This window comes from Phyllobates terribilis, unplaced genomic scaffold (genome assembly GCF_046119375.1).
Source record: "Phyllobates terribilis strain yellow unplaced genomic scaffold, ASM4611937v1 Scaffold_9__5_contigs__length_417890890, whole genome shotgun sequence".
NCBI classification, from domain to species: domain Eukaryota; kingdom Metazoa; phylum Chordata; class Amphibia; order Anura; family Dendrobatidae; genus Phyllobates; species Phyllobates terribilis.
Window position 1 is genome coordinate 61817003 of NW_027362769.1, and position 19051 is coordinate 61836053.

General features: G+C 49.8%; 1 long non-coding RNA gene across 1 annotated transcript; it reads left to right on the plus strand.

Annotated features, from left to right (window-relative positions):
* The first annotated feature begins 18160 nt into the window (after positions 1-18160).
* Positions 18161-18730, plus strand: LOC141160823 (uncharacterized). Its single transcript, XR_012250532.1, has 3 exons — positions 18161-18252; positions 18326-18380; positions 18461-18730. It is a non-coding gene; the product is annotated as an uncharacterized lncRNA (long non-coding RNA).
* Positions 18731-19051: the final 321 nt, after the last annotated feature.

The window sequence follows — 19051 nt, forward strand, 5'->3', positions numbered from 1 at the left end:
AATTATAAGTAGAGATGAGCGTTGTTCTACTCGAACTGTTCGCCAATCTCAAATTCGAGCTGTTTTGGGCGGTGTTCGAGCCGTTCGGCGAACACGAACAATTTGAGAAAAATTCGGCTGTTCGAGGTTATGTTCGATAACTGTTCGTGCACCAAAATCATAACTGGATTTTTTCTCAGTAATGATGAAAATTAATGTTAATACGCAGTTTGAGTGTACAGCGGGGTGGGGGGAGGGGCAGGGGATGGATCTCTGCAGGAACAATGCAGATCTCCATTTTTTTTTCTCTTTCCCGCATTTACAGTGGGGAGGTGCAATCTGTCAGCCTATCAGCAGCGCACACACGGAGCGAAGTGCTTTTTTTCACACAAGCAAGGGCATGTGTCATTGGCAGTGTATGTCACATGTCCTTGCCCTATAAGACCAAGCCATTTTCCCCGTCGCCACCATTTTCTCACTGCTGCAGCTGCGTGTTAGACGGCACCGCTGTTGCTGTGTGCGCTATACCCTGTTAATTTCAAGCCAATTTTCGCACAAATATACAGATAGCTTGGGAGTAGGGAATAGTTGTGATTGCAGTCCTTTTAAGGACTAGGTTACAGCATTTCCTACGACTTTTATCAGGCAGGTCTGTGCTCTTAAATAGATAGGTTGTGGGAGTAAAGACTAATTGGAGTCCTTTTCAGGACTAGGTTACATCAGTTCCTATCAGTTTTTGCCAGGCAGGTCTGTGCCAGTGCTGTGCAAGTTTTTTTCACAGCATTTGGCTGAATCTAGCAAAGCTAATCCTTTTTGGCCTATTGCAGAGTGTGTTAGTCAGTGGAGTAGCTTATCTGTGTTGCAAGATATACCACCTGTGTATAGAATACCAATTTTTTTACTGCACCTAGTGAAGTAAAATCTTTTGGGCATAGCATCATTCTATTAGTCCATCTATACTGACCTCCATCAGGTTGCAAACTGAATCTAATTTTTTTCTGCATCTAGCTCTAAAAAAATATTTGGCCTTCTAGCAGTGTGTGGGACTTGTTCTATTAGTCCACCTATACTGACCTCCATCAGGTTGCAAACTGAATATATTTTTTTCTGCATCTACCTCTGAAAAAATATTGGGCTTCTAGCTGTGTGTGGGTCTTGTTCTATTAATCCATCTATACTGACCTCCATCAGGTTGCAAACTGAATATAATTTTTTTCTGCATCTAGCTCTGAAAAAATATTTGGCCTTCTAGTAGTGTGTCGGACTTTCTCTATTAGTCCATCTATACTGACCTCCATCAGGTTGCAAATTAAAAATAATTTTTATCTGCATCTACAGTACCTCTGAAAAAATATTTGGGCTTCTAGCTGTGTGTGGGACTTGTTGTATTAGCCCATCTATACTGACCTCCATCAGGTTGCAAACTGAATATAATTTTTTTTTGCATCTAGCTCTGAAAAAATATTTGGCCTTCTAGTAGTGTGTGGGACTTTCTCTGTTAGTCCATCTATACTGACCTCCATCAGGTTGCAAACTGAATATATTTTTTTCTGCATCTACCTCTGAAAAAATATTGGGCTTCTAGCTGTGTGTGGGTCTTGTTCTATTAATCCATCTATACTGACCTCCATCAGGTTGCAAACTGAATATAATTTTTTTCTGCATCTAGCTCTGAAAAAATATTTGGCCTCCTAGTAGTGTGTCGGACTTTCTCTATTAGTCCATCTATACTGACCTCTATCAGGTTGCAAATTAAAAATAATTTTTATCTGCATCTACAGTACCTCTGAAAAAATATTTGGGCTTCTAGCTGTGTGTAGGACTTGTTGCATTAGTCCATCTATACTGACCTCCATCAGGTTGCAAACTGAATATATTTTTTTCTGCATCTACCTCTGAAAAAATATTGGGCTTCTAGCTGTGTGTGGGACTTGTTGTATTAGTCCATCTATACTGACCTCCATCAGGTTGCAAACTGAATATATTTTTTTCTGCATCTACCTCTGAAAAAATATTGGGCTTCTAGCTGTGTGTGGGACTTGTTGTATTAGTCCATCTATACTGACCTCCATCAGGTTGCAAATTGAATATAATTTTTTTCTGCATCTAACCCAGCCAATAGTTTTGGCCTAATACCACAGTTTGGCCACTCAGCTCTGCTCGGTTACCATCCATTGTTTTTTTGTGCAAACAACTCCAGAGTTGTGAATTAGTTAACCACCAAAATGAGTGGAAAAAGGCATGCTGCTGGTGGAAAGGGGAATAGGCGTGTTGGGAAGGGGAAAAAAGGTTGTGTCCGTGGGGTAGGTGTTAAAGCAACAGTAACATCTGCAGAAGAAAGACCATCTTCCAGCCAAACTAAAATGTCTACTTCTTTTAGCGGACAATGTGATAAGATCCCTTTCTTACGGCCACGCCAATCGCTACAAATTCCAGATGAGGCACAAAAACAGCAGGTGCTTCAACGGATATCAAGTGCTCCTTTAAGTGGGCTCTCCTCCACATCAACTTCAACATCACAAATACTCCAGTCCTCAAAGGTGTCACCCAAATCGCACTTGCTTCCTCACAGCTCCCAAATCTCCAGCTGCCCGTCTGAGTATGAGGTAGAACAGATGGTTGAGTCTGCAGAGCTGTTTACTCATACTATAGCCTGGGAATCAGAGGTCGACTCCAGCGCTTCTGTGAATCCAGACGAGGAAATGATCTGCACTGATGCCCAGAATCTTTATGAGTCGGATCCAGGACCAGACGCAGAAGGTTCTGACCATAATGTAGACCCTCATTCCCAAACTGTAACTCCTGTTGGTGGAGACAATGAGGAAGACGATGATAAGACTCAAATACCTGATTGGAGCGATAACTTTAGTTTTTTGTCAGGGCAGGAACAGGTTGGCTCTGAGGACGACGGGTGTGATAACGCACAGGGTGATGATGATGAGGTTGGAGATCCCACTTACTGTCAACCCACAGTCAGCCAAGAGATGAGGTCAGCAGAGGAGGTGGAGGAAGATGCTAGTGACGACGAGGTCAGGTTGCGCCTTCCTGGACAGAGACGTAGTACTGGAAGCACGTCAACAACTGCATCCTCAAACACAACTCTGCCTCTCACCACAAGTCGTGGTGGCTCTTCAGGTCGCATGGGTGCTAAGCCTTGCATAGCCTGGGCATTTTTTCAGATCGATAAAGATGACCCAACTCGTGTTATCTGTAACATTTGTCAGCAAAAGCTAAGTAGAGGCCAAAAAATACATAGTTTGAGTACTTCATGCATGAACCGGCACATGGACATGAAGCATAAGTTGCAGTGGGAAGCTCAGTGTGCTACAATGCGGCCTAGCCGGCCGGGCCAACCACCGTCTGCCATATCTTGTGCATCCGCGGCCTCTTCATCCTCTGTGACTGGGGGGACAGCAGTCACACCTGTTTTGGGGCGCAGACCTGCCACCTCTTTACCTGCAACAGCCAGCGTGATTGGCAGGTCATCATTTTCTTTGGAGGTGGTAACACCAGCTGGTGTTGAGCGCTGTCCGACATCGATAGCACCACCTTTGGATCAAGGCAACCTAACATGTCCGCCTGCATCTTCCTCACAGACCGGCAGTTTGCCGGGGACACCCTTATCAACCCCGTCTAAGCACAATAGCCAGCCCTCGGTCCCTCAGATGTGGACAAGTAAAAGACCATTTCCTCCTAGCCATGAGAAAGCTAAGAGGTTGAATTTCACCATCTGCAAGCTCTTGGCTACAGAAATGCTGCCTTTCCGCCTGGTGGACACAGAGGATTTTCGAGACCTTATGTCCGTCGCAGTGCCCCAGTACCAGATGCCCAGTCGGCACTACTTCTCAAAGAAAGGTGTGCCTGCGCTCCACCAGCATGTCGCACACAACATCACCGCTTCTTTGAGAAACTCTGTGTGTGACAGGGTGCATTTCACCACAGACACTTGGACGAGTAGGCATGGACAGGGGCGTTACATGTCGCTGACTGGGCACTGGGTAACTATGGTGACAGCAGGACAAGGGGCTGCTGTCCAAGTCTTGCCGTCCCCACGAGTTGTGCGTCAATCCTCTTTATGTCAAAGTTTCTCCACTGCTTCTGCCTCCTCAACCTCCTCTCGGTCTTCCACCTGCACCCAAAGCCTGTCTGGTCATGCCACAAGCTTTCTAACTGCGCAGAAGGGATCCTGCACACCTCCTTACTATGCTGGAAGTAGGGCTCAACGTCATCAGGCGGTTTTTACATTGAAATGTCTGGGAAATGTGAGTCACACAGCTGAGGAGTTGTGGTCAGCTCTGGAGAACCAATTTCATGAATGGTTGTCTCCACTGGACCTGAAACCAGGGAAGGCCGTGTGCGACAATGCTGCAAACCTGGGTGCGGCCCTTCGCCGGGGCAATGTCACACACGTGCCTTGTATGGCTCACGTGTTGAACCTGGTTGTCCAGCAATTTTTAGCCCACTATCCCAGACTAGATGGCCTTCTGCAGAGGGCACGGTCGCTGTGTGCTCACTTCCGCCGTTCGCATCCCGCAGCTCAGCGACTTACATCTCTACAGAAGTCGTTGGGCCTGCCACTTCACCGGCTAAAATGCGATGTGCCTACCCGGTGGAATTCAACTCTGCACATGTTGCAGCGACTGTGGCAGCACCGACAAGCCCTGGTGCAATACGTTCTGACGTATAGCCTGGGCCAACGAGATTCAGAGGTGGGGCAAATCACGCTGGAGGAGTGGTCTCAGATCAGGGACCTATGCACCCTTCTGCACAGTTTTGAAATGGCGACGAAGATGTTTAGTGCTGACGATGCCATTATCAGCATGACTATTCCGGTGATTTACATGCTGGAGCACATGTTAAACAGAATTCGGAGTCAGGTGGTGGCACAAGAGGAGGTGGAGGAAGTAGAGGAGGAGGAGTTGTATGCGGAAGGGCTAACATCTGCAAGGTCCAGACGGTCGGCAGCACCAAGGCGGCAGGCATGTGAGGGTGGGGGAGATGGTTTTACCAGGGCGCATGGTAGCAGCCAAACTAGTGAGGAAGGTGCAGGAGCCCAGGAAGAAGTGGAGGACGAACTGATGGAAGACTCATCAGATGAGGGAGACCTTGATCACATTTCTGTTGTGCGAGGTTGGGGGGAGAGGACAGAGGAAGGAAGCATGATTGTTACCTCGCCACCAACACAACAGGGACTTGGTGCTCCTGGATGCGCAACACACATGAGTGCCTTCTTGCTGCACTACCTGCAACATGACCCTCGAATTGTGAGAATTAGAAATAATCCTGACTACTGGGTTGCCACACTGTTAGATCCCCGGTACAAAAGTAAATTTGCAGAAATTATTCCTGCCATAGAAAGGGATGCACGCATGCAGGAGTATCAGCAGAGACTGTTGCAGAATCTTACATGTGCTTTTCCACAAAATACCAGTGGTGCACGTAGTGAATCTCACAGTTCCAACTTGCCAACCGTGGGACCGTCAAGTGTTCAGCACTCAAACCGTAACAGAACCACAGTATCTGCTGGTAACATCAATTTTGCAGAATCATTTCACCACTTTTTTAGCCCATCATTTGCAAGGCCACAGGAGACAAGAAGTCTGACACATAGTCAACGCCTAGAGACGATGGTACAGGAGTATCTCCAAGTAAACATTGAAGCCACGACTGTGTCACTGGACCCTTGCTCTTTTTGGGCTTCCAATCTGGATAAATGGCCGGAGCTAGCCACTTACGCCTTGGAGATCTTGTCATGCCCCGCAGCCAGCGTTCTGTCTGAACGTGTGTTCAGCGCTGCTGGTGGTGTGCTGACAGATAAGCGCACTCGGCTCTCCACTGATAATGTAGACAGACTCACGTTCATAAAGATGAACAAATCATGGATCCGAAATGACTTTTCTACCCCTGTGTCATCCTGGGGAGAGTAAAAGCTTGATGATTGGTTAAAATCACCCTACCAACCGTTTTAAGCTTTCAAATTACTAATCATGTTTATCTGTATCTTGGCTGGAAAATAATTTGGGCTTTGTAGCAGTGTGCAGCACTGATCCTATTAGGCCATCTATACTAAAGCTTCACCAGATTTAAAATTAATAATAATTTTTAGCTGCATCTAGCCCGGAAAATAATTTTGGGGCTCCGAGATGCGCAAGACACATAAGTGCCTTCTTGCTGCACTACCTGCAGCATGACCCTCATATTGTCAGAATTCAAAGTAATCATGACTACTGGGTTGCCACACTCTTAGATCCCCCAAACTTTTCGATCAACCTTTTCATTTTAATAAAGACCAAAAAAATGGTCATTTTTGAAATTATAAGCATTAGCAGGTTGTTAGAAACTGAAATCAAACAGTTTTCAACTCAAAACTTTATTCTAGGTGATGTTACATTTTCACATAGGACCCCTTGTTCGAAAGGAGCTTCTGAACTCTCTCGTCCATTGAATTTGTCAGGTTTTGGATGGTTTCTGCTTCAATTGTTTTGCATGAGGACAGAATACCCTCCCAGAGCTGTTGCTTAGATGTGAACTGCCTCCCGCCATCATAGACACTCCTTTTAATGATGCTCCAAAGGTTCTGAATGGGGTACAGGTCAGGGGAGCATGGGGGTCACACCATAAGTTTGTCCCCTTTTATGCCCATATCAGCCAGAGATGCAGATGTTTTATGTGCAGCATGAGATGGTGCATTATCATGCAGAAAAATGATCTTGCTGTGAAATACACGGTTCTTCTTCTTGAACCATGGCAGGAAGTGCTGTTTGAGAAAATCCACATACATTATGGAGTTCATCTTTAGCGCCTTCAGGGATCCTAAAGGGGCCGACAATCTCTCTCCCCATGATTCCAGCCCAAAACATTACTCCACCTCCTCCTTGTTGGCGCTGTAGCCGTGTTTGCGTGGGGTGTCCATCAACCAGCCATCCTCCACTCCATCCATCTGGACCATCGAGCGCTGCACGGCACTCATCCGTGAACAAAACTGTTTTGAAATCAGTCTTCATGTAATGTTTGGCCCACTGGAGCCGTTTCTGCTTGTGTGAAGTGGATAGAGGAGGTTGACAGGATGGCGTATGCACAGCTGCAAACCTCTGAAGGACCCTGCATCTTGTTGTTCGGGGGACGTTGGAGGCACAAGCAGCTTCAAAAACTTGTCTGCTGCTATGACAAGGCTTTTTTGCCGCTGCTCTTTCAACCTGACGTAATTGCCTGTAGGAAAGAGTCCTCAATTTGCCCTTATCAGCACGCACACGTGTGTACTGTGAATCAGCTACATACTTCTTGATTGCCAAGACACTTCATCCTGATCATTGCACAATGTTGATTGTAGTCATGCCTTGACCTAAACACTCCACAATTTGTTGCTTCTCAGCAGCCGACACATCCTTTTTCTTTCCCATTTTGGCAGAAAATGTAGGCTGCTTAATAATGTGAGACAACCTTCTTAAGTAGTCTTGCCTTTCATTGGACACACCTGCCAAACTAATTAGCACAGGTGTCTGCAATTGCTTACAGTTGTAACATACCTGGCGGCGTCCTTGCATGGTGGTCCATCTCCCACTGTGCAAGAGCGCGCACTTGATCTCCAGTCCAGAATGTCTCTCTGGCTTACCTCCATGCTGTCTGTTTGTGTCTGTTTCTGCTGCTTAAGGGCGGCGCCCGATCACTTCCTGCTTTTTGTACCTGCTGTGGGTCACACCCCTTGTGCGTCCTCAGCCTATTGCTGTCTGTCACCTGGTATATAGCTCAGCTGCTCCCATCTATCCCTGCCTGAGCATAGTGTTTCTTTCAGTGTGTGCTTGCACTCTGAAGGTGCCAGGTCCCGTTCTGTGTTCTCTTGTCTGCCTTTCCTGGAGGCTGTATTTCCAGGCCTGTCTGAACATGCTCCTAGCCTGTTCCTCCCGCCTTCTAGGGGCCGATTACCTAGACCCGCTCCTGTATCTTGTTTGTCCTGTCTGAACACGCTCCTAGCCTGTTCCTCCCGCCTTCTAGGGGCCGATTACCTAGACCCGCTCCTGTATCTTGTCTGTCCTGTCTGAACACGCTCCTTGCCTGTTCGTCCCGCCTCTCTGGGGGCCGTATTCCCAGACCCGCTCCTGTATCCCTCTGCAGTGTCGGTCTCCTCCGTACACTCAGTTCCAGTCTGAACTCTCTCCTATCCTTTACCTGTTTTGCCTCTATGTTCGATGTCCGTTCCCTTCCTTTTTCTGCAGAGTCTGGACTCGTACCTAACTCCTGCTTGTTGTCTCTGTACTCCCGTTTGTGAGTTTGTGGTCCACTCGCTACTTCACTGCAAGTACCCTGTGGGTATCTGGCTCTGCCTTTCTCCTCCTGTCTGTTCCGTGTGAACAGAGCCCTGTCCCCCCTGCTCTGCCTTGCTCACCGCTCCGGCAGTTCTAGCCTGCTCTGACTCCTTTGCCCACTGCTCCGGTGGTTCTAGCCTGCTCTGACTCCTTTGCTCACCGCTTCGGCGGTTCTAGCCTGCTCTGACTCCTTTGCTCACCGCTTCGGCAGTTCTTGCCTGCTCTGACTCCTTTGCTCACCGCTCCGGCGGTTCTAGCCTGCTCTGACTCCTTTGCTCACTGCTCCGGCAGCCTTGCTCCGCTCTGACCCTTTTGCTCACTGCTCCGGCAGTCTCGCTCCGCTCTTATCCTTTTGCTCAATGCTCCGGCAGTCTTGCTCCACTCTTGCTCACCGCTCCAGGCGGCCTCGTCCTGCTTTACTCTTGCTCACTGCTCCGGCAGTCTCGCTCAGCTCTGACCCTTTGCTCACCGCTCCTGGCGGCCTCGTCCTGCTTTACTCTTGCTCACTGCTCCGGCAGTCTCGCTCAGCTCTGACCCTTTGCTCACCGCTCCTGGCGGCCTTGTCCTGCTCTACTCATGCTCACCGCTCCAGGCGGTCTTGTCCTGCCCTGTTCTCGCTCACCTCTCTGGGCGGCCTCACTCTGCTGTATTTGTCCGCCACATCTGTGGTTCTGTTCCTGAGTCCTAGTGTGTACTGGGTCCTATCCCGCCAGTGTCCCTACCTGCTAGTGCCTCCCTGTCTGCACTCTAGCTGTGCTTGCCTGTACCCCTCTGCCTGTATTTTTCCTGAGTCCCAGTGTGTACTGGGTCCTATCCCGCCTGTGTTCCTACCTGCTAGTGCCTCCCTGTCTGCACTCTAGCTGTGCTTGCCTGTACCCCCTTGCCTGCATACCCGCCTGCCTGCATACCAGTCGTGCCTGCCTATACCCACCAGTCTGTGCGCCAGCCTAACCAGTCTGTTCCTGTATTCCCCTGTGTGGGTCAACAGCCGTGTCCGGGGTCTGTCCTGGAGTAGCACCTGGTCCCTCTGCTCGGTTCCTCCTTGGTGCACTGGCGTCGTATGCCGTCGTGCGACCCTGGTCGGATCGGGTGAATACCTAGTTACGCCCCTCCAGGCATTCACTCTCCGGCACGGTCCAGTGGAATCACTACAATCACACGCACACGCCACTCAGCCCAGGCGTGTGCATTACAGCATGCTCAGGCAATGGTTCCCGTTGAGCCCCACGGCCTTCGCTCTCTGAGAAGTTTTCCAGCGAATACATGCATTAAAATAAATAAATAAAAATTTTTTTTTCTTAGCTGAGTTCCAGGCGAATTACGCACCCGTCCAGATGGATCTATCTGCTCTCGTTCCTGCGGATCCGCTACGTTACTATGGGGATCCAAGACAAAGTCGTGCATTTGTGGAGCAATGCATGCTACACTTCAAGTTCTACCCTCTATGTTTTCCCACCGATCGGGTTAAGGTGGCATTCATTATGTCTTACCTGGCGGGTGATGCCTTGGAATGGATCAACCCCCTATATGAAACACAGGATCCGATCCTCCTGGACCTAATGGCCTTCCTGGTGGCCTTTCTAATGGTCTTTGATGATCCTAACCCGGAGGCTCCTGCTGAAGCTTCACTTCCCAATATCCCGGAGCAACCCCGATGGGTAATGTGTGTGGGTAGCGCAATAGTCCTCCAACCCAATGAGACTACTGCCCACCCAGAATCCTCACAGGGTGATTACGCTTTCCGGAATACTTCTCCCAACCTCAAGAGGCAGTCCAGACGTGCTAGACGTAGAGGCAAGCTGTCACGCCAGGGTCTGTCCTCCCTGAGACCTCCTGACCCCAACCTTGAAGTCCCTACTGAAGCTTCATCTCCCTGTATCCCGGAGAAGCCCCAACGGGTAATGTGCGTGGGTAGTGCACCGGTTCTCCTGCCCGAAGAGACTTCTGCCCATCCAGACTCCACACAGGAGAACTTCCTGCACCCGGCATCAGATGCTTCACCCACTTTAACCGGTGTGCATGTCCAAGGATGCTCCAAAGCTGTGGTTACCTCAGAGTCTGTGCACCTCTACTACCTGGCGGAGGACCCCCTGTTGCCTCCTGAATCCTCCGGGATACCACTCGATGACAAATGGAGAGAGACTTCTCTACACCCGGTACTCGATACTTTGTCCGCTTCGTCCTGTGAGCCTGACAATGGGTACCCCAAAGTGGTAGTTACCCCCGAGTCTCTACACACCTCCGACCAGGCGGAGGACCTCCAGTTGCCTCCAGAACCATTCGGGGTGCTACCTGGTAGCGGAAGGACAGAGACCCTCCTATACTCTGTACCTGATACCTCACTCGCTTCGTCCAGTGAGTCCAACCTAGTGTACTCCGAAGCAGAGGTTACTCCCGAGTTTCTAAACCCCTCCGACCAGGCGGAGGACCTCCAGTTGTCTCCACAACCCTTCGGGGTGCCACCTGGTGGTGAATGGTCAGAGACTTTCCTATATCCTGGATCTGATACCTCCCTTGCTTCGTCCAGTGAGTCCGACCTTGTGTACTCTGAAGCAGAGGTTACCCATGAGTCTCTACACCCCTCTGACCAGGCGGAGGACCTCCAGTTGTCTCCAGAACCCTTCGGGGTGCCACCTGGTGGTGAATGGACAGAGACTTTCCTATATCCTGGATCTGATACCTCGCTTGCTTCGTTCAGTGAGTTCGACCTAGTGTACTCTGAAGCAGAGGTTACCCATGAGTCTCTACACTCCTCTGACCAGGCGGAGGACCTCCAGTTGTCTCCAGAACCCTGTGGGGTGCCACCTGGTGGTGAATGGACAGAGACTTTCCTATACTCGGTACCCGATACCTCGCCTGCTTCCTCCAGTGAGTCCGACCTAGTGTACTCTGAAGCAGATGTTTTCTCTGAGCCTCTGCACACTTCTGACCCGGCGGAGGACCTCCAGTTGTTTCCTGAATTCTCCGGGGTACCACCAGATAGCAAAGAGACAGTGACTTTTCCTCATTATGTACCTGATAACCCGTCTATTTCTTCCTGTGAGCTTGACAAGATGTACCTCGAAGCAGAGATTACCCCCAAGTCTCTGTCCCCTCTCCAACCCGGTGAAGGACTTCCAGTTGTCTCCTGTACCCTCTGGGGTGCCACCTGAAAATATGTGGAGAGAGACTTCCTTATGTGCTGTTCCTGGTACTCCACCCGTTTCGTCTGTTGCTGAGGATGGCTGGATAGGAGGTAGCATCCTAGCTAACCAGATGAGATCAGTTTTTCCTGTGGACAGTGGAAGTGATCTCCTTGAAGTGAACGACTGGTCCTCGAATTCCCTGCGGAAGATTCTGGCAGGCCTGAAGAAGAGGGGGCGTAAGGGGGGGGGTACTGTAACATACCTGGCGGCGTCCTTGCATGGTGGTCCATCTCCCACTGTGCAAGAGCGCGCACTTGATCTCCAGTCCAGAATGTCTCTCTGGCTTACCTCCATGCTGTCTGTTTGTGTCTGTTTCTGCTGCTTAAGGGCGGCGCCCGATCACTTCCTGCTTTTTGTACCTGCTGTGGGTCACACCCCTTGTGCGTCCTCAGCCTATTGCTGTCTGTCACCTGGTATATAGCTCAGCTGCTCCCATCTATCCCTGCCTGAGCATAGTGTTTCTTTCAGTGTGTGATTGCACTCTGAAGGTGCCAGGTCCCGTTCTGTGTTCTCTTGTCTGCCTTTCCTGGAGGCTGTATTTCCAGGCCTGTCTGAACACGCTCCTAGCCTGTTCCTCCCGCATTCTAGGGGCCGATTACCTAGACCCGCTCCTGTATCTTGTCTGTCCTGTCTGAACACGCTCCTAGCCTGTTCCTCCCGCCTTCTAGGGGCCGATTACCTAGACCCGCTCCTGTATCTTGTCTGTCCTGTCTGAACACGCTCCTTGCCTGTTCGTCCCGCCTCTCTGGGGGCCGTATTCCCAGACCCGCTCCTGTATCCCTCTGCAGTGTCGGTCTCCTCCGTACACTCAGTTCCAGTCTGAACTCTCTCCTATCCTTTACCTGTTTTGCCTCTATGTCCGATGTCCGTTCCCTTCCTTTTTCTGCAGAGTCTGAACTCGTACCTAACTCCTGCTTGTTGTCTCTGTACTCCCGTTTGTGAGTTTGTGGTCCACTCGCTACTTCACTGCAAGTACCCTGTGGGTATCTGGCTCTGCCTTTCTCCTCCTGTCTGTTCCGTGTGAACAGAGCCCTGTCCCCCCTGCTCTGCCTTGCTCACCGCTCCGGCAGTTCTAGCCTGCTCTGACTCCTTTGCCCACTGCTCCGGTGGTTCTAGCCTGCTCTGACTCCTTTGCTCACCGCTTCGGCGGTTCTAGCCTGCTCTGACTCCTTTGCTCACCGCTTCGGCAGTTCTTGCCTGCTCTGACTCCTTTGCTCACCGCTCCGGCGGTTCTAGGCTGCTCTGACTCCTTTGCTCGCTGCTCTGGCAGCCTTGCTCCGCTCTGACCCTTTTGCTCACTGCTCCGGCAGTCTCGCTCCGCTCTTATCCTTTTGCTCAATGCTCCGGCAGTCTTGCTCCACTCTTGCTCACCGCTCCAGGCGGCCTCGTCCTGCTTTACTCTTGCTCACTGCTCCGGCAGTCTCGCTCAGCTCTGACCCTTTGCTCACCGCTCCTGGCGGCCTCGTCCTGCTTTACTCTTGCTCACTGCTCCGGCACTCTCGCTCAGCTCTGACCCTTTGCTCACCGCTCCTGGCGGCCTTGTCCTGCTCTACTCATGCTCACCGCTCCAGGCGGTCTTGTCCTGCCCTGTCCTCGCTCACCTCTCTGGGCGGCCTCACTCTGCTGTGTTTGTCCGCCACATCTGTGGTTCTGTTCCTGAGTCCTAGTGTGTACTGGGTCCTATCCCGCCAGTGTCCCTACCTGCTAGTGCCTCCCTGTCTGCACTCTAGCTGTGCTTGCCTGTACCCCTCTGCCTGTATTGTTCCTGAGTCCCAGTGTGTACTGGGTCCTATCCCGCCTGTGTTCCTACCTGCTAGTGCCTCCCTGTCTGCACTCTAGCTGTGCTTGCCTGTACCCCCTTGCCTGCATACCCGCCTGCCTGCATACCAGTCGTGCCTGCCTATACCCACCAGTCTGTGCGCCAGCCTAACCAGTCTGTTCCTGTATTCCCCTGTGTGGGTCAACAGCCGTGTCCGGGGTCTGTCCTGGAGTAGCACCTGGTCCCTCTGCTCGGTTCCTCCTTGGTGCACTGGCGTCGTATGCCGTCGTGCGACCCTGGTCGGATCGGGTGAATACCTAGTTACGCCCCTCCAGGCATTCACTCTCCGGCACGGTCCAGTGGAATCACTACAATCACACGCACACGCCGCTCAGCCTGGGCTTGTGCATTACAACAGTGATATAAAGAGCCCTGACACACATCACCATCAATGAGTTTAACTGACAAACAAACAAATTCTTCCCTTATCACTCCTAAACACTTTTTGCATAATAATTTGGAACGCAGTGTACATGTGCTTTTCCACAAAACACCAGTGGTTCACGTAGTGAATCTTACAGTTCTAACTTGCCAACCGTGGTCTGTATGGAGTTGTTCAATAAAGGGCCCAAAATTAAGATAACATAGATGGGAGAGGTCTCTATGAATAGGAATTCCTAAGTATTTGATACCCTGTGAGGGCCAGGCAAAGGGAAAGTTGGACTGGATGGAATCCTATATGGATTTGGGGAGGGAGACATCAAGGGCCTCAGACTTCGCTGCATTGATTTTAAAATTTGACCATGTAACAAAGTGATCTATTTCAGCCATAACAGCATGGATGGATATATGTGATTGAGTGATATATACTAGCACATCATCAGCAAATAGAGAGCACTTGTACTCGGTGTCTCCCACCTCAATCCACCTAATATTGGGGTTATGGCGAATTGATGAGAGCAGGTGCTCCGTCACTAGGATGTATAAGAGAGGGGACAGAGGACATCCCTGCCTTGTCCCATTGGTGATTGTGAAAGGTGATGAGAATGTTCTGATGCACCCCCTGGGCCTTGGGACACCCGGAGCCGGACCCTTTTTGGTGGATGCTGGTGGTTGTAGTCTTCGTGGCGGCGACCCGGTTCCGTGGCTCAGGGTGGTCAAACCAGTGGCGGAACTATTTATGTGGTTTTGATGTTTAAATGTCCGACTACGCCACCCGTGGATTGCGGTCAGAGTGAACCGCCGCTGCAGGGCAGACCGCTGAGGCTGGTGTTGTGGGTGCAGCAGAGCGTAGCATAACTCCCCACGGGAGGAGTATAGCCTCAGGGCAGTGTATGCGGAGGATGGGGGTGATGGTGCAGGGCAGCAGCAGTAACGACACGGAGTCAGTGATGCAGTCCAGGGCCTTTACTCACAGTTCTTATTATCCAGACCACGTCTGCAGGTAACGGCTGCCCACGTCGTACTGTGCTCACCAGGTGAGGGGCTCAGACAACTCCCAGATAACTTTGGAGCGCTTCACAGGACCCCCTTTGTGTGTCCTTTGTCTGGCCTTTCTTACCAACCCTTCTGTCCGGCTGCCTCGGGCCTCCTCTTGGTAAACTTGGCGCCAGTTTCCCTGACCCTATGTGGTGCCTTCCTAGCGGGTGTAGCGAGGGGCTGCGTCACATAAAATGTCACAGCCTCCAGTTTCTAGCTGAGGGTCGTTTCCTGCCTCCACTAGTTTCGGGGACCGGTCTCCCCCTTTGGCCTGACCCCTCCACGCAGGTGGATTCGGGCGTGCGGTGGCGACTCGCCTGTCCGTACCCCTGGGATCCCTTCATTCCTCGTTCCTGGAGCCTTCTCCGCTCCTCTTCCTTCCTTCTCCCTCTTCCAGGCCTGGGCCTCTGTTACTAGGCCCGCCTCCGGAGCAGAGCTCATGCAGAGCCCCTGCTCCCTGCCACTTCTGCTCAGACTTCTCTGCACTGAACTAAGATGGTGCCCACCTTTTATACTCCCTTCTCAATGCACCCAGGAACTGCTTCCTCCCTGCTCCTGCACTACAGGGTTCCCCTTCCTCAGTGTTCCCTCCCCCCACTCCAGCCAGGGACAGGGACTGTCGTGCCCATCTCAGAGGCATATTGGTCGCCCTGCCCCACGGCAATGTGGTGTAATGCATGCAGGTGTCGGGTCCTGATCCACACTCCATCCTTGCCTGAGAGTGAGATATCACACCTCTGGGTGAGGTGCAATACCTCTGTAGCAACCGAGCCCTCAGGGTGCTACAGTTCCATTTATCTTCAGCCTAGGTGACGTATTGTGATACAGGGCCGTGATTTTGGCTATGAAAGGGTCCCCTAGACCCCTACCCCAAGCTTTTTAAGAGAATCATATATGGCGTGCCAGGAGACTCTATGGAATGCTTTCTCAGCATCCAACGAGAGTATCTAATTACAAATTTTTAACTGCATCTAGCCCAGGAAATACTTTGTGCCTAGTAGCAGTGTCTGCTAGTCAGCGGATTATCCCGGCTGTTAAGCAAGCTACACCACCTGTAGTTTAGACACTTAATTTTTTCAAAGGAAATGCTTCGGGACCATGGGATACTCAGTGAAGAGCATCAGGAGGCACCCCAAGGCATAGGGGCTGGGACTGGCAGTAGGATGCCTTGCGGTGGACAGCCGAGCTCGATCCTTATAAAAGCTTTTTAACTGCAGCAGCTTTAGTGGACGCTACTGGAGCTGGAATTACGCGGCTGCTGGCATGAGACTTGCCCTCCAATAGATCCTTGTAAATGGATTTAAAGTGTATTCATTCAAATTAGAGAGACAATTTAAATTAAAAAGCTTAGAGCTGCCTCCACCACAGGGGGGCTCACTCGACCCACCAGCGGACAGGCACCAGTATTGGGAGAGGGGGGCTGGCCATCAGGGTTCACCGCGGCTCTGGCACAAACCCGGCGACACGGAGGTGGCACGGGCAGGAGCGGACTGAACGTGTCGGCTTCTCACTTTTTGGATTTTAGAAGGGCATGACATGCCTATATCTGTGTCTCCCCCTCCTTTTACTCCTCCACCTCTTTTATTTTCGCATGACTATATGTACTTGTCACTTTTCCATGTGTTAGTTGTGTCTTCTGAGCAGTTTGTCAGCTTTTGGACACCTTTGAAGGTGTTTTCTATGTGTTTCTATGTGTTTTTGTTTGCCTGCCATTGGTTTTAACGGTGTTTGAAGGTGTTCGACGAACACTTCGACGAACAGTTCGGCGAACACACGGGTGTTCGACGAACCGAACCGAACTCGAACACTACGGGGGTGGCTCAACACTAGTCATGGGATCATTTAGTGTAGATACTTCAGGAGAGCATCTCTCAGAAAGCTCTCAAAAATGTTGCCCATAATAGAGATTAAACTTGCAGTATATTGGTTCCACATTTGCTATGCACCAGTCCTTTGGTATTTGCTTTTGGTACTTTTATTTGAAAAATATTGTCCTAGTTTATGTAACTATAACTAAGATAATCTTTTAGCCGGTGGAAATTCACATTGTTGAAGTTTAGTGTCATTGTAGCCCCTCTACCATATACAGTATCTTATTAAAGGATAAGTGAAAACGTATCATTTTGTAATCACTATTACCCAAGTAACCACCAACTTGTATACTTATGAAACAGTTGTGGCATGTGTTTATTTGAGATAAGGACAATAAAGAGGATTGGGAGATCCTGAGTGACACACATTTTATGACTGAGCTCATAGGTTGCATACTTTGCAATAGAATCTTTAGATGTCATGATTGCTATTGACTGCATAACCTGAGGAGTTAGAGGAAACCAGCCACATCCTAGTTGCTATATACACTGCCCCCATTGCTTTGTTAGTGATGCAATATGCATCACTAACTGTAACACCCCTGGCGGCATGCTGGCATGGTTTACCATTTCCCACCATGCAAGACCGCCAACTTACCTACCAGTCCAGGCTGCACAATATGCTTCTCTACCTGCTGTGTGCATGTCTCTTGTCTGCTGGCTTAGGGCAGCGGCGCTGGCACTTCCTGATTCTAAAAGTCACAGTGTGCGCAGTCCTAATGCATCCCCAGCCTATTGCTGTGAGTCACTGTATACTTCATCCCTGATGAAGAAAGCCGGAGCTTTCGAAACTAGTAGGAATTGGTCCTTCTTCCACACCGTCTTCCATTGAATCACGTGATCTACACGTGACTGTGACGTCACATCAGGTCCTCCTAGGTCCTGCACCAGTTCCACAATTACACGTGCGGTAAGGTACAGAGCAGTAGTCGCCGGCCGGGACTCTGCTCCTGCATCCCCCGCCCATCCTCCTCTCCAGCTACCCACCCGGGGGACTCCACCATAGGAACGGAGGTAAGAACCGCCCTTTCATCTCCGCTCAGACGGACACTCGAAGACGCAGGCTTCCACCTTCAACATCCAGAAGGTAAGCCCCAAAACCTCCTACCATCAAGCTTCATCATTATCATTCAAGAAACGCGCACTGACCACTACAGTAAAGATCTCTTCTACCAAGGAGGTAGGCTGCAAAACCTCCGACGCTCTAGCCTACCATAAACAACCAATATAGTCGGCACTCTCTTTTCCTTCCCCCAGATTTCACCCTATTTGTTCCAAGTCCCTTGGTACATTAAGTGAACTACCATTCAGTGCCATTTTTTTTTTTTTTTTTTTAACCTCCATTCTTATTCCCTCCTCAGATCACCTAAGTGATCCAAGCATCATCCTATTGATCATAACAGCCAATCGGACTTTGGGGGTCATACCCCCCCCCTCCCAGCCAGAACATCGGTCCTTTTACCACCTAGGAGCGTGCCCCTATTTTTGGGACCACACACGTTCCCCATTCAAGCAAGTCATAACCACTACCTCCATCATTTAGAATCAACAATCAACCTCATCCCTATTTTCACCTTGTATTCTCCCATCTACACAGGTCTCCAAAGAACCTTTTAACATCTATTAGTGGGCTCACTCTTCATCCTACCTAACAAGGCTCACATCCATCTTTACTGGTAACTACCATTTACACTCCACTTATTTGTTTGCTAGCATTATACTGATTTTTCTTGTTTATACCTTTCACAGTGTCTTCACAAGGCCTCCCGCCACTTGAGTACTTACACCAAACCTAGTACCTTAGGTAACTACCATTCATCTCTATTCAGCTATTACATCAGTTACCTTCCCTATATTAATTTCCCCCTCCTCCGTTTTTTCTAGACCCAGCAACTGGACTGTCACCCATACTTTGGCCCCCGCTTCCTACTATTATACAAGCGGACTCTTATGAACTGCTAACCAGCTGACTAACCAGGATCTGACAAGGACTTCACTTGCACCTTTTATTCCACGCCGATACCCACCATTTATCTCAATCATTGTCATTACCTCTAGCCATTTTAATATTTTATATTCGTTGTACTTTTAAATTTCTATATTAAATTGTCATTGTCCTTTTAAACTTTACCATTAAATTGTTATTTTAATTTACCAATCTATTTAGGTTGTTATTCAGCCGCTTTTATATACCTGCTAACACCTGAGATCTAATTACTTTGGCCCACAGGGCAGCGCAAATTAATCTAGTTTTTTATCCAGGTTTCTATCTCTGATACCTTCGGGACAGGTAGTGGCTCCTGTTCTAAAATTTGCTGCATACCCTTAGGACCACCTACTAGCGCCACCGACTGATGCTCACTCACTGTATACTTAAGCCTCCTCCACCCAGTAGGAGGTGCCTGAGCAACACTTTCTTTCAGTGTGTTCTGTGCAACTGAGTTGCCAGGTCCTGTCCTGTATCTTGTCTGTTTC